We start from the raw sequence: 15,739 nt of genomic DNA, 5'->3' as shown, positions 1-15,739 counted from the left end.
GCCACATAAATACCTGCAGCTACCCAATTCAACCACTCCTCATCCCACGAGGGGACTGGAGAAGGGGGAGTACAGCTTCTCCTCTAAGTGAAGGCCTCTCCCTGTCTCCTTTAAGATCCACTTGCCTCCTTGATAACCAGGAGCTTAGGGGCCCATGGTGATACAGGATCATGACATCCACCTGGGCTTCTCTTACCACAGTCCGTCACGGGATGACCTCAGGTTATCCTCAGGTTTTTTTTGTTTGTTTGTTTTGTTTTTGTTTTTTTGTTTTTTTTTTAAAGGGGTCTGCCACCACATCTGGCTAATTTTTTGTATTTTTAGTGGAGATGGTGTTTCACCATGTTGGCCAGACTGGTCTCGAACTCCTGACCTCAGGTGATCCACCCGCCTGGGCCTCCCAGAGTGCTGGGATTACAGGGGTGAGCCACAGCGCCCGGCCTATCCTCAGGTTTTTCAGTTGAAGCAAATCAAATTTTCTGTGACTTAAGACTTAGAATAATTCTTTCCACTATTTGTGCATTTTGTGTATGTACATATACGTGCGTACGAGTCTTCGGTTTTGTTTTCCTAATGGATGACGTTGGCATTGGAGTCACTGGGCTCCTTTCAGCAGGCAGGAGCCTCCAGGTGAACAAGGATGGCTAAATGAGAGGACATGCTTTTTGTAATTTGTCTTCAAACAATCACTTAATGGATGCAGGAAATTTCTGCGAAATGGGTGAATAGCATGGGTCCATTTTGATCTGCCCCTCAATGAAGTAAAGCCCACTGGCTTTTAAGACCCAGGCAGCAAACAAAACATGGTCTTTATCCTCACACACCAAATCTGTGCATCAGTAAAGTGCAGGCCCTGACAGGAATTTCAATTATTTAATCAAAAAGAAAATGAAAGAGGCCTTAAGTGTTGTGATTCGAAGACAGCCTTTTCATAGACCAATCTAGGGTGCGCTCACATTGAATTTGAAGCAAAATAGGAAGGAAATTAAGGCAGCTTCGGTTTAAGTCATGTGATTGCAAATAGTAAATTAGTTTCTCGATGTTTTCATTTAAGTGTTTAAGTGGAAGGTTTTATTCCTAATGTAGTGTAGTGACACAGAAGAGAACCCTTGGCGACTCCAGCTTCCCCACCCTTACATCAGTGATGCATTTGCCCTGGGGAGGGAGAGGGAGAAAGAGAGGCTGAGATGGAAAGAGAACGGGAAGCAAAGCCTCAGTCATGTTAAGGTGCTTTTGTTTCAAATGGCTACCAAAGTACGCTTTCACAGCAAACTCATTAATCGAGCAGATGAGTAACGTCTGTTGAAAATGTACTAAGCGAAAGGCATTTAATTTGGAAGGGAAATCAGGAGCTGCATTAGTCAGAGCTTATAAATGGCAACATCATCCATTTGGCTGTTGTTTTGTTTGATGTGGACTCACTGAATTTGTTCTTAAGGGATAAGGGTTAGGTAAAATGCTCAACACTGCGCTTGAGACTCTGCCTTTCAAAGGCTTCTGGGTAGTTTTGCTGGGGCTGGAACTACAGCCTGCTGTTGTGGTGGGAGCAGGGTCAAAGGAATCTCTTGGGAAAGTGCTAATTGGGTTGGACTGAGGTGGCCTCTGACTAGTGCAACAAGTATCTGGAGGTCATTTCTTTGCAAATGAGCATCCCTTTGTGTTTGTAATTAGCTTTGATTTATTTGGCTGGGAGCTTAAGGCAGTGCACAGCAGGAGGTCAGGCTCAGGGTTCACCCGTCGACCAATGGCGAGTGGACTTAATATCAATTTAAGCAATGAGGCCTGGTATCTCTGAGGGTTAGATTTGCCAGGTTCCCTTCTGCAGCCCACAGTGGGAGGGGAGTATTATTTTTTTTTGAGATGGAGTCTCACTCTGTCTCCCAGGCTGGAGTGCAGTGGCGTGATCTCGGCTCATTGCAACACCTCTGCCTCCCAGATTCAGGTGATCCTCCTGCCTCACCCTCCCGAGTAGCTGGCATTACAGGCACGTGCCACCATGCCTGGCTAATTTGTTGTATTTTTTGTAGAGACGGAGTTTCACCATGTTGGCCAGGCTGGTCTCAAACTCCTGACCTCAGGTGATCTGCCCACTTCAGTCTCCCGAAGTGCTGGGATTACAGGCAAAAGTCACCCTGCCTGGCTGGGGAGTGTGTTTGTAAATTGGCAACTGATTTGATCCTTCTATAGGTATCAGCGCTTGGCTCTGTCAATGCACATTGCAGTTCTATTCATCTGAGTGTCACCTTTTCCATGAACCATTCTTTGCCCACCTCAGGCCAAGAGATCTTTTTTTTCTCTAGACTTCAAGAAACTTTTTGGTCTGTGTTACTTTCCGGACACAGAGTGCTGATCATACACTCACTTTTGCCATTGTTCAACTTTCTTTCTAGCTTGAGTGGTATTTTCACTCCCTTCTTTTTCTTTTAATTTGCAAGGTTGGGAACTTCCAACAAATAGAAAAACAAAGAAACGAGTATAAGGAAGCCCACATGTCTATCACCAAAAATTAACAGTTATTATTAACCTTCTGTCATATTTATTTTTACCTCCCTGAGGTTTACTTACAGTAAATTCTGATTTCAAGAACTTTCACTTTAATTACTTAAGAATGCACCTCTTTTTATTTATTTATTTATTTTTGAGACAGCGTCTCACCCTGTCTCCAAGGCTGGAGTGCAGTGAGTACGATTGGCTCACTACAGCCTCAACCTCCTGGACTGAAGCAATCCTCCCACCTCAGCCTCCTGAATAGCCAGCGCTACAGGTGTCTGCTACCACACCTGGCTAATTTGTTTAATGTTTTGTAGAGACATAGTCTCACTATGTTACCCAGGCTGTTCTTGAACTCCTGAGCTCAAGTGATTCTCTGGACCCCCAAAGTGCTAGGATTACAGGCATGAGCCACTGCACCCCACCACAGCTCTGTTTTTGGACATTTCCCCTATATAACCACAATGTCATTATCATGTCTAACAGAATTAACAATGATTCCTTAACACCGTTTAATACCCAGTCCATATTCAAATTTATCCATTTCTCAAAAGTATCTTTTATGGTTGGTCTGTTCAAAGCAGGATTCAATCAAGGACCACAAATAGTGTTTAATTTTGTCTAAGTCTTTAGTCATCATTTAAGTTTTTAAAATTTTCCTAGGCCGGGTGCGGTGGCTCATGCCTGTAATCCCAGCACTTTGGGAGGCTGAGGTGGGCGGATCATCTGAGGTCAGGAGTTCAAGACCAGCCTAACCAACATGGTGAAACCCAGTCTCCACTAAAAATACAAAATCAGGTGGCGTGGTGGTGCATGCCTGTAATCCCAGCTACTTGGGGGTGCTGAGACAGGAGAATCACTTGAACCCGGGAGGCAGAGGTTGCAGTGAGCTGAGATCATGCCACTGCACTCCGACCGGGGTGACAGAGTGAGACTCAGTCTCAAAAAAAAAAAAAAAATTTCTTATTAACATTGCCTCCACAGACTGTTGGACCTTTTGGATTTGTCTGACAGTTTGGTACCAATACTTTACAAGTACTTCAGTTAGCACGACAATGGGGGGCACGCATAATGTTTAGTTGTCTCACCATTCGCGATACCAACATACGACACAGGGTTAAAGTGGGTACAGCCTGGTTGCCCCATATCAAAGTTATACTTTCTTTTTATAAACAGCAAGTAATGTGTAGGGTGATAATTTGACTTTGAGAAAAAATTCAGTTTCCCCCATTTCACAGCCCAAATCAAATGAGGGCCAGGGATCCTGCATTAGAGAAGCTTTCTATTTTCTGCAGCACATAGTAGTGCAAGATATACAGTAGCATTTGGTGAATACTGGTTGAAGGGTGAATGAATGAATGCAAAATGTTTTGAGTGACTAAACTTAAAAATTTAATATAATGAGAAACTGCTACATACCTTCCCTTCCCTTCCTTCCTTCCTTCCTTCCTTCCTTCCTTCCTTCCTTCCTTCCTTCCTTCCTCTTTCTTTCTCTTTCTTTCTTTCTTTTTTTGAGACAGAGTCTCACTCTGTCACCTAGGCTGGAGTGTAGTGGTGCTATCTTGGCTCACTGCAACCTCGGCCTCCTGGGTTCAAGTGATTCTCCTGCTTCAGCCTCCCAAGTAGCTGGGATTACAGGCACCTGCCACCATGCCCAGCTCATTTTTATATTTCAATAGAGACGGGGTTTTACCGTGTTGGCCAGGCTGGTCTCGAACTCCTGACCTCAAGAGATACGCCTGCTTCGGCCTCCCAAAGTGTTAGAATTACAGGCGTGAGCCACCACGCGCAAACTGCAAACCTATTTTTGATTGATACATTTGTGAAAGGCCCAGCATCTTTGGAAATCAAGAAATGCTAACATTTCAATGGATGTGGGGAGAATCAGGTTTCCTAACTTCAGCTTTGCTCCTCATTTCCTGTGTGACTTTGGACAAATCCCTTGCCTTTTCTGGAACCTACTTGTACCATAAGGAATGCAAAAAGGAAAAATCTCCAAGATGCTACCAGCTTTGGCATTCTAGGATTCCAAAAAACACCACAAATAAATGTATAAACCAGATAGTTGGAGCCTGCAGATCTTAACACCACTTGAACGTGGGTTTTTCCTGTGCACTATAGCCTTTTGGTGTTTAATAAGCTTAAAGGTTGTCATAGCAACCACCCTCCCCACAGCTTGTTATCTGATAACCAGCCATTCCAACTCCATCGCCGCCTAGGATTTCTGCCCCATTTGATATTGAATTGGAAAGGTGACCAGAGATTGATTAACCTTCATGTCATTTTATAAATGATGGAAAACACTTGCTTCTTTCCCAAGCAAAGTAAAATCTTCTAGGCTGGATCATTTGAGTGACTATTTCACCTATGCATTTATTTATTTATTCTCTCATTCGCTCAGTTAGTCAGTATTTATTGAGACTTTACCATGTGCCAGACACTGCACTAGATGCTTGGGATATACTTGATCCTCCTTACGGAGAGTTTGCAGTCTAAACAGGAAGACAATTAAAGAGGTAGTTATAGTACAGTGAAAAAAACATGATGATATCAGAAGTGTGTGGTAACGCAGGGCAATGGCACCTAGCCGACCTGGTGGCATCAAGGAAGGCTTCTAGGAAGGAGTGATTTTTTTTCCTTTTAGAAGTGATGTTTTAGCTGAAAACTGTGTAGAAGCAAGCCAGTGTTAGAGTGAGAGATAGCTAGAACAGTAAATAGTCCTGCAAGAGGAGGAAGCATATACTAAGTAAGGCTCAAAGATGAGAGATAATATGATATGTGAAAGATTTTAGAGCACTGGAAAACCACTAAAGGCTTTTAGAAATTATTGTAGTAAAATGTACGTAACATACTACCAAAGGATCTTAAGCATGGACTGATGTAATCAGATTTGCATTTTGAATGATCCCTCTGGCTAGTGAAGGGAGAATTGAAGGGAGTGGCAAAAGAGAAACAGAGAGACTGATGGCACTTCAGATCATGCCATTATCATGAAGTTTAAAAGTCTTGGCCAGGCGCAGTGGCTCGCGCCTGTAATCTCAGCACTTTGGGAGGCCGAGAGTTCAAGACCAGCCTGGCCAAGATGGTGAAGCCCCGTCTCTACTAATAAATACAAAAATTAGCCAGGCGTGGTGGTGGGCACCTGTAATCCCAGCTACTCGGGAGGCTGAGGCAGGAGAATTGCTTGAATCCGGGAGGTGGAGGTTGCAGTGAGCTGAGATCACACCACTGCACTCTAGCCTGGTATTATTTTTTTGAGATGGAGTTTCACTCTTGTAGCCCAGGCTGGAGTGCAAAGCCACAATCTCAGCTCACTGCAACCTCCGCCTCTTCTGTTCAAGCGATTCTCCTGCCTCAACCTCCCTAGTAGCTGAGATTACAAGTGTGTGCCACCACGCCCAGTTAATTTTTGTATTTTTAGTAGAGACAGGGTTTCACCACGTCAGCCAGGCTGGTCTCGAACTCCTGACCTCAAGTGATCCACCTGCCTCAGCCTCCCAAAGTGTGAGGATTACAGGCATGAGCCACCTAGCCCAGCCAAAGCTATTATTCTTAATAAATAACATTTTCATCTTGCTGAACAGTTTTCACAGCTTTTTTTTTTTTTGCATATTTTCATCACAAAATAGTCCCCACAATAGGCCTCTGAGGTAGATGACATTCCCATTTTGCAGATAATAACTAAGGCTCGCCGGGCGCGGTGGCTCAAGCCTGTAATCCCAGCACTTTGGGAGGCCGAGACGGGCGGATCACGAGGTCAGGAGATCGAGAGACGATCCCGGCTAACACGGTGAAACCCCGTCTCTACTAAAAAATACAAAAAAAATAGCCGGGCGAGGTGGCGGCGCCTGTAGTCCCAGCTACTCGGGAGGCTGAGGCAGGAGAATGGCGTAAACCCGGGAGGCGGAGCTTGCAGTGAGCTGAGATCCGGCCACTGCACTCCAGCCTGGGTGACAGAGCAAGACTCCGTCTCAAAAAAAAAAAAAAAAAAAAACAAAAACTAAGGCTCACAAGCATTAAGTGACCTAGGAAAACAAGATCTTAGATCGTCTGCATGAGAATTATCTGGGACTCTCTAATATGCCACAGATAGGAGCATACGTTGATATCACCCCTATAGAGAACAGTTTGGCAACACCTATCAAAATTACAAATTTGATTCAGCAATTAATCTTCTAAGAATTCCTACAGATATAACTGCCCATTTCCAAAATGAATTATGTGTATGGTAATTTATTACAGCATTGCTTGTAATAGCAAAAGATTAGAAACATTCTAAATATCTTATTATCATCGAATGGGGACTAGTTAATAGATCATGATTCATCCATTTTTTAAAAGTTCTTAAGAAAAAAAAAGTGCAAAAGACTATGCAGTATATTATCCTTTGTGTAAAAAGAGGTAGAAAGAATGTGCATATGTGTGAGGAATATATACTTAAACACATACAGCTGTCCCTCATTATCTGCTTAAAATATACTTATAATATCTCCAGAAAGATACCAAGAAAATGATAACAATGGTTACCTCCAAAAGGTGAATTGGGTGACTGGAAGAGAGGGAAAGGGGAAGATATATCACTTCATAACTTTTTTTTTTTTTTGAGACGGAGTCTTGCTCTGTCGCCTAGGCTGGAGTGCAGTGGCGCAATCTTGGCTCACTGCAACCTCTGCCTCCCGAGATCAAGTGATTCTCCTGCCTCAGTCTCCAGAGTAGCTGGAACTACAGGTGCCCGCCACCATGCCCAGCTCATTTTTGTATTTTTAGTAGAGATGGGGTTTCACCATATTGGCCAGGCTGGTCTCGAACTCCTGACCTCGTGATCTGCCTACCTCAGCCTCCCAAAGTGCTGGGCTAACAGGCATGAGCCACTGTGCCTGGCCCACTTCATAACTTTTTATAACTTTTGACTTTTGAATTATTTGAATATATTATCCAAAGAGACAATAATGTACGCTCTAGTTGGGAAAACAGAACATGGTTATAAAAAGAGAAAACATGGCCGGGCGCGGTGGCTCAAGCCTGTAATCCCAGCACTTTGGGAGGCCGAGACGGGCGGATCACGAGGTCAGGAGATCGAGAGACGATCCCGGCTAACACGGTGAAACCCCGTCTCTACTAAAAAATACAAAAAAAAAAAATAGCCGGGCGAGGTGGCGGCGCCTGTAGTCCCAGCTACTCGGGAGGCTGAGGCAGGAGAATGGCGTAAACCCGGGAGGCGGAACTTGCAGTGAGCTGAGATCCGGCCACTGCACTCCAGCCTGGGTGACAAAGCAAGACTCCGTCTCAAAAAAAAAAAAGAGAAAACATATCAATGTCGTATTTAGCCTATGCCAAAACCCAGTGAGTTGTACATTTGCTAATAATATGATGATTAAGTGCTGTGGACAGGAGTCATTTTCCGAGGAAGAAGGGAATACAGTGGACCTAGATTTGGATGGAAGTTATCTATGTAGAAGGAGAGGTGATAGCGAAGATATTTCTAGGAAGAAGACATTTGAAAGCAACTTGTAAAAATTGAGCTTTGAAAGGTTAAGACTCCAGAATACAAAATTGAAGTGTCAAATACCACTGCAGTCAATCATAGATGTCAAATACCACTGCAGTCAATCATAGATGTATTTGTGTGTCAATTTTGAGAGAGTTCAATATTGTGTATTGGAAAATATTAAAACAGTAGATAAAATTAAACCCTTGACCTAAATGTGGAAGCAAAATATATACACTTGTGAGAAAAAAACCTCCAAATGCATACTTACTTTTTTACGAAAGGTACATGTTTAATAAGTGTTTACAGATATGAGTGCATAAACCATAGAGCTCTTGGATTCCTCATTTCCCACTATTATTTCTTATCTGAATTACAAAGACAACTGAGTCTGTATCACATTAATGATAAATGATTTTACTGATTGAGTTAAATGCACAGAGAAGCCCTTGTTTGTTTATTTCTTTGTTTTGCCTTTCTGGCTGCATGTATTTAGGCTTGTGTGTGTATGTATTCAGAGGTAATGGAAGGCTTCTACTTTTCCTATGTTTCCTTGTTCCCTGTACTTTTGTATTTTTAGTAGAGACGGGGTTTCACCACGTCAGCCAGGCTGGTCTTGAACTCCTGACCTCAAGTGATCCACCTGCCTCAGCCTCCCAAAGTGTGAGGATTACAGGCATGAGACACCTTATCTCTCCAAACTACTTCACACAGAGCTTAGTACATGGTCGACAATCAATAAATGGTCTTTGCCTGATTAGTTTCCTGTCTCCCACATACCTAAAAGAAACCAGACTTAGAGTTGATCTTCAAGTATTTTCTTTTCTTTTTTTTTTTCCTTGCGACAGAGTTTCACTCTGTCCTCAGGCTGGAATGCAGTGGTGTGATCTCGGCTCACTGCAACCTCTGCCTCCCGGGTTCAAGTGATTCTCCTGCCTCAGCCTCCCGAGTAGCTGGGACTACAGGCGCGCACCACCACGCCCAGCTAATTTTTGTATTTTTAGTAGAGACGGGGTTTCACAATGTTGCCCAGGATGGTCTCCATCTCCTGACCTTGTGATCTGCCCGCCTTGGCCTCCCAAAGTGCTGGGATTACAGGCTTGAGCCACTATGCCCGGCTGATCTTCAAGTATTTTCTAACCTAATGTTTTCAACCTCTGGTTGGGGGAAGGTAGAAACACAAAAATTGCAGTCATCCAATGGGAAGTTTTTTTTGTTTGTTTTTTTTTTTTTTTTAGATGGAGTTGCACTCTTGTCACCCAGGCTGGAGTTCAATGACACAATCTTGGCTCACTGCAGCCTCCGCCTCCTGGGTTCAAGTGATTCTCCTGCCTCAGCCTCCCAAGTAGCTGGGATTACAGGCGCCCACCACCATGCCTGGCTAATTTTTTTGTATTTTTAGTAGAGATGGGGTTTTGCCATGTTGACCAGGTTGGTCTTGAACTCCTGGTCTCGACCTCCCAAAGTGCTGGGATTACAGGCATGAGACACCCACCGCGCTTGGCCTAGGAAGATGTTTAAAGCCGTTTTTAAGGTATCTTCTAGACCTAAATAGAGATTCCTCACTCCTACCCAGGAAACACTCCTTATTGCATCATCACCTCTTCTCAGTACTTTTTTTTCTTTCCATGACTCTTTCTAGAATTATATAAGCCCGCTTTTACATAGCAACATTATGTTAGATTTGTTAATGATTCATGTCCATGGTAGCTCTAGAATTTCAGCATTGATCATTTGGGCTTCTTTTTATTGACTAGTCAGGCCACCATCACCACCACCACCATCATCACCATCACCACCATTACCATCACCACCATCATCACCACCACTACTACCACCATCACCACCATCACCATTACCACCACCACCACCACCACCATCACCACCATCATCATCACCACCACCACCACCACCATCACCACCGTTACCATCACCACTATCACCACCACCACCATCACCACCACCACTACCACCATCACCACTATAACCACCACCACCACCACCACTACCAGCATCACCACTATCACCACCACCACCATCACCACCATCATCACCACCACCACCACCATCACCACCGTTACCATCACCACTATCACCACCACCACTACTACCACCATCACCACCATCACCATCACCACGATCACCACCACCACCACCATCACCACCACCATCACCACCATTACCATCACCACCATCACCACCACCACCATCACCACCACCACTGCTACCACCATCACCACCATCACCATCACCACGATCACCACCACCACCATCACCACCACCACCATCACCACCACCACTACCGCCACCACCACCACTACCACCACCACCACCACTACTACCACCACCACTACCACCATCACCACCACCACCACCACCATCACCATCACCACCACCACCACCACCACCATCACCACCACCACCACCACCACCACCACCATCACCACCGCCACCATCACCACCACCACCGTCACCACCACCACCACCACCATCACCACCACCACCACCACCACCACCATCACCACCACCACTACCATCACCACCACCACCACCGTCATCACCACCGCCACCATCACCACCACCACCATCACCACCACCATCATCACCACCACCACCACCACCACCATCACCACCACCACCATCATCATCACTACCACCACTACCACCATCATCACCACCACTATCATCAGCAGCAGCAGCAACAACAACAGCAGTGCTACTTATTGAGCATTGGCTGTGTGTCAGGTGCTGAGCAAAATGCTTTACATACTTTACCTTAATTACTCCTCAAAACTATCCTGTGAGATAAGAAATGTTATTATATTCATTTTACAAATGAGGACAACAGGGCTTAGAAAGGTTAAAATTTTCAAGGTCATATAGCTGGTATATAATGGTGATGGAGCCAGATCTCTAACTTAGATCTGACTCCAGACTTTGTTCTATTCACCACTGGTAATATATACTGCCTTCATTGCGTTGATTTAAAGATGGTAAGGATGGATAGGTAGGTAGGTAGATAGATAGATAGATAGATAGATAGATAGATAGATAGATAGATAGATAGATGATGCACAAGTGTGTATATCTGTGTGAGTAGAAAGAATGTCTTGAGGTTTTGACTTTGGAATGTATACATATGTACACACACACATATATATACACACACACACTTATTCCAAGTATGTGCACACACAAACACATTCCAAAGTGAAAACCTCAAAACAACCTTTCTAGCATTTAGGTTCTAGTTAGTGCAAGTCATGATATGAATTTATAAAACCATCCAATGAGAAGAAGAATTGGAGAGACCAGCCTCTTAAATCAAAGGCTATAGTTTCAAGTTGCATTCAAGATGAGAAATAAGCAAACTCTAATCTTGGTTTTTTTGTTTTTTTTTTAGACAGAGTCTCGCTCTGTTGCCAGGCTGGAGTACAGTGGCATGATCTTGCTCACTGCAATCTCCGCCTCTCGGGTTCAAGTGATTCTCCTGCCTTAGCCTCCCAAGTAGCTAGGACTATAGGCACCCACCACCATGCCCAGCTAATTTTTGTATTTTTAGTAGAGACGGGGTTTCACCATGTTAGCCAGGCTGGTCTCAATCTCTTGACCTTGTGATCTGCCCGCCTCGACCTCCCAAAGTGCTGGGATTATAGGCATGAGCCACCGTGCCCGGGTTTATTTGTTTATTTTTTAAAGATAATGTGGTAGAGTGAACAAAGTGTGAACTCTGAGGTCATATGAACCTGAGTTCAAATCCTGGCATACAAACTGTGTAATCTGAAGCTCACAACTCTACCCAAGTGACTCCCCTGCTTCCTTTATCTGTAAAAATAGAAAAGTGATGATACTCAAATAAGAAGGCAAAGCAAAATATTTGATATATAATATAAATGCAAGAAATCTACCTCATTTAAAAAGCTTCATCATAATAGTGAAAAGCATTCTTTAAAGACTTTTGTTTAGGTAATTAATAGATATTATCCATAATTTCTAGATGGGGGTTAGGTGTTAACTTTTTGAAACCACATATAATTTGTATGAAAGTAAACAGTTTGTGAGGCCAGGCGTGGTGGCCTGGGATTACTCCTGTAATCCCAGCACTTTGGGAGGTCGAGGTGGGCGGATCACCTGAAGTCAGGAGTTCAAGATCAGCCTGGCCAACATGGAGAAACCCTGTCTCTACTAAAAATACAAAAATTAGTCGTGTGTGGTGGCGCATGCCTGTAATCCCAGCTACTCAAGAGGTTGAGACACAAGAATCGCTTGAACCCCGGAGGCGGAGGTTGCAGAGCTGACATCGTGCCACTACATTCCAGCCTGGGTGACAATGAGAGACTTGAACTCAAAAAAAAAAAAAAAAAAAAAAAAGGAAAGAAAAAGAAAAAGAAAAAAAAAGTAAACAGTTGCATAATCTTTACTGAGAAATAAAAGTTTGATATCCCTTATAGGCAAATGTCAAACAGAACTATGTGCAATTTGGGCTCAGTAACTTATGCAGAAAATCTAAAAGTTATAATTTTAAAATTTAGTGAATTTGATTTGGACATTTTTTTGTGTTGAAGCAAAATCATTCTTTTCCCCTTTGTGTTTCAAAGTTACATTTACATGATTTGTACTCAAAAGATACAAAAGGCTAAACAGGGGGAAAAAATCTCCTTCTTGTCAAGTGCCCAGCACTTCAGTCTCTAGAGGCAACTAATGTTGTGAGTTTCTTATGTATCTTTCCAGAGGTATGCATAGACAATCAAATATGTATCGTTTTCTCCCTCCCCAGAAGTATTACCTCTCTGTACTTTGCTTTTTTTGCTTAACAATATATCTTAGAGCTCCTTTTTTGAGTGTGTATAATTTAGCTGTGATGTGCAAAGTATATATGTTGCATACATTTCAATGTACATTTGTAATTTTGATAGACATTATCAAATTGTTCTCCATAGAGGTTGTATAAATTTATATTCTTCGCATCAATAGATGAAAGTTATTCTTCCCATACAGTTTTTTTTTGTTTTTGTTTTTGTTTTTTTTTTGAGGCGGAGTCTCGATCTGTCGCCCAGGCTGGAGTGCAGTGGCGCGATCTCGGCTCACTGCAAGCTCCGCCTCCCGGGCCGACGCCATTCTCCTGCCTCAGCCTCCCGAGTAGCTGGGACCACAGGCGCCCGCCTCCGCGCCCGGCTAATTTTTTGTATTTTTAGTAGAGACGGGGTTTCACCGTTTTAGCCAGGATGGTCTCGATCTCCTGACCTTGTGATCCACCCGCCTCAGCCTCCCAAAGTGCTGGGATTACAGACGTGAGCCACTGCGCCCGGCCAACTTCCCATACAGTTTTACCAACAGAGTGGGTAATTAGATTTTTTGGTCTTTTAATTCTATAAATGAAAGATGTTGTCTCAGTGAAGTTAAATTTGTGTTAGTCTTATATTTGCACCTTTTCAAATTTTTAAGAGTCACTTATAATTTCTTTTATGTGAACTATTTCTTTTTATCCTTTGCCTATTTTAAAATAATGCCCTTCCTTTTTTATCTCGTTGATTTGTAGAAACTTTTTATATATAACAAATTACCCCTGTGTTTGTCATGAACTGCAAATACTTTCTCCCAGTTTGTTGTTTCTTTTATTTATTTTGCTTCAGATAAATTTTGCCATACAGAATTTTAAAAATTAACATAGTTAATTTTATCAATGTTTTCTTTTATGACTTTTAAACTTTTATTTTATACACAGAATGGTCTTTCCTGTTTTAAGTTGTTTAAAAGTATTTTTTCAATATTTTTGCTTCTGTTTCCTTTTAAGATTATTTATCATTGTAAGACAAATCCCTTTAGAGTGACAACATTTGCACCTTCCATTTTTTTGTTCATAATTTGATTGCATTATCAACAGGAGTTAGAAGATAAAAATCAATTGGCTTCATGAAAAGTATCTTCAAACAAAACAGCACTTTAGCAAACATATACCTAATATTTAACTCTACACACAAAGTCCTTTTGAGAAATGTTTACAGGCTCATCTCCATACCTCATGATACAATTTGATAAGGTCTTATGATCTCTAACACCAAATACTCTCAACATATATTGGTAATAACTCTCATGGCCTTTTATTTTCAAAAGTAAGCATATTAATTTGGTATAACTGTTTGAAGTTTGTTGTGTCAAACTTTATTTTAAACCTGGTCATATAATTTGAATGACTTAGAATGGAAGAAAAGAATATTCAAAAGGTATGTGTGTTAGCTTATTGGGTTTTTTCCCCTAGTAATATATTTGGCTACTCTTTGGGATACAATGGAGAAGCTGGTGGAATACTAGCAAAAGACTGATGAAAGAGCATTCTTATTCCACCATATATCTTTTGCAGGATTAAAAAAAGGTGTAAGTTTTCTCATGCTACAAAGGTCTTCTTTTCTCTTTATCACTTCATGAAATATGCTTTGAATTGAGATCTCAAAGGCAGAATAGAGAACTTCAAGAGAAATGAAATGAGTTTTTGACCCTATAGACTGACCCAACCTGAAGGAGCAAACTGGATGGATTTAGTCCTCCTTGTATTACGAATACACTGTGATTTGAATACCACATCCTTAAGCATGTTGTTCTCATGTGGGTTCACACCCTAATTTCCACTGCAAACACATTATTTTTGAAGATGCATTTGTCAGAAGCAGCCAGCAACTCCCTTTATTTTTGTAGACATGTCATCCACTTTGGTAGTGCTTAAAATAAAGTACTCAGATAGAAGGTAAGTTGCAACAGACAACAAGCAATATTATGAGTAAAGTGTGTTACTCAGATACTTCTAAAATACATTTCTTCCTTTATTTTGAAGGCCACGGTATAGGCAACTTGGCTAATGGAACCAGTCTCTTCCTTTGATCATCAATAGAGTTATCTTTTCGGGAAACTAAGTCCCAGGTCAGATGACCATTTTAGCTGAGGCTGACATGAAAGAGAGAGGGACTGTTTAATTATTAGCTCTCTGAAAGGCATGTTTTTTTCTTTCTTTAATAATTCTTCAGCTGAAACCACAAACAGAGTACTTTTGGGGAGGTGGCTTCATTTGATCTTTATTTCTTTACTCTGGGCACTGTGTAGGATCTGGGCTCTATGTGTCAGCTTTGCAGAGAGACACAGCCTGCTGGCCCTGGGTGACAGATTCTAGTCAAGTAAGAATCAAAAGTAAGTGTAATTTAGGTGCATTTACTTAATCTAAGACTTGGGAAGGTATGTGGCAAGGAGCCTGGCACATAGTAGGTGCTCAATGAATACTTAGAATAATCGAATATAATGAATGGATGGAGGGCAAGCCTGGAGGATGTGCCAGGCTGGTTTCGGCAACTGATTTCCATTTTCTGTGTGTATCTATGGATATTTGAGAGGGTAATAGGGACTATGGCAATTGACTAAAGGTGCTGTGCAACACAGTAGCCACTAGCCCTATGCGGCTATTGAGCACCTGAAATATGACTAATCTGAGATTTGTGGAAAGTGTAAAATACACACTGGATTTAGAAGGTTTAGTATGAAAAAGGAATGCAAAAATCTCATTAATAATATTTATATTGATTACATGTTAAATAATATTTTTGATATGTTGGGGTTCAGTGAAACACATTAATATTTCACCTGTTTTCTCCTACTTTTTAAATGTGACTTTCTGTTTTTTAAAAAATGTAACTAATAGAAAATTTAAAATTACCTGCGTGGCTTGCATTGTATTTTTATTGGACAGCACTGGTATAGACTTTAGAGATAAACCAG

Source organism: Macaca nemestrina, chromosome 12 (genome assembly GCF_043159975.1).
Source record: "Macaca nemestrina isolate mMacNem1 chromosome 12, mMacNem.hap1, whole genome shotgun sequence".
Classification (NCBI taxonomy): domain Eukaryota; kingdom Metazoa; phylum Chordata; class Mammalia; order Primates; family Cercopithecidae; genus Macaca; species Macaca nemestrina.
The sequence above is the reverse complement of the archived record's forward strand: the minus strand, read 5'-3'. Positions refer to the sequence as shown.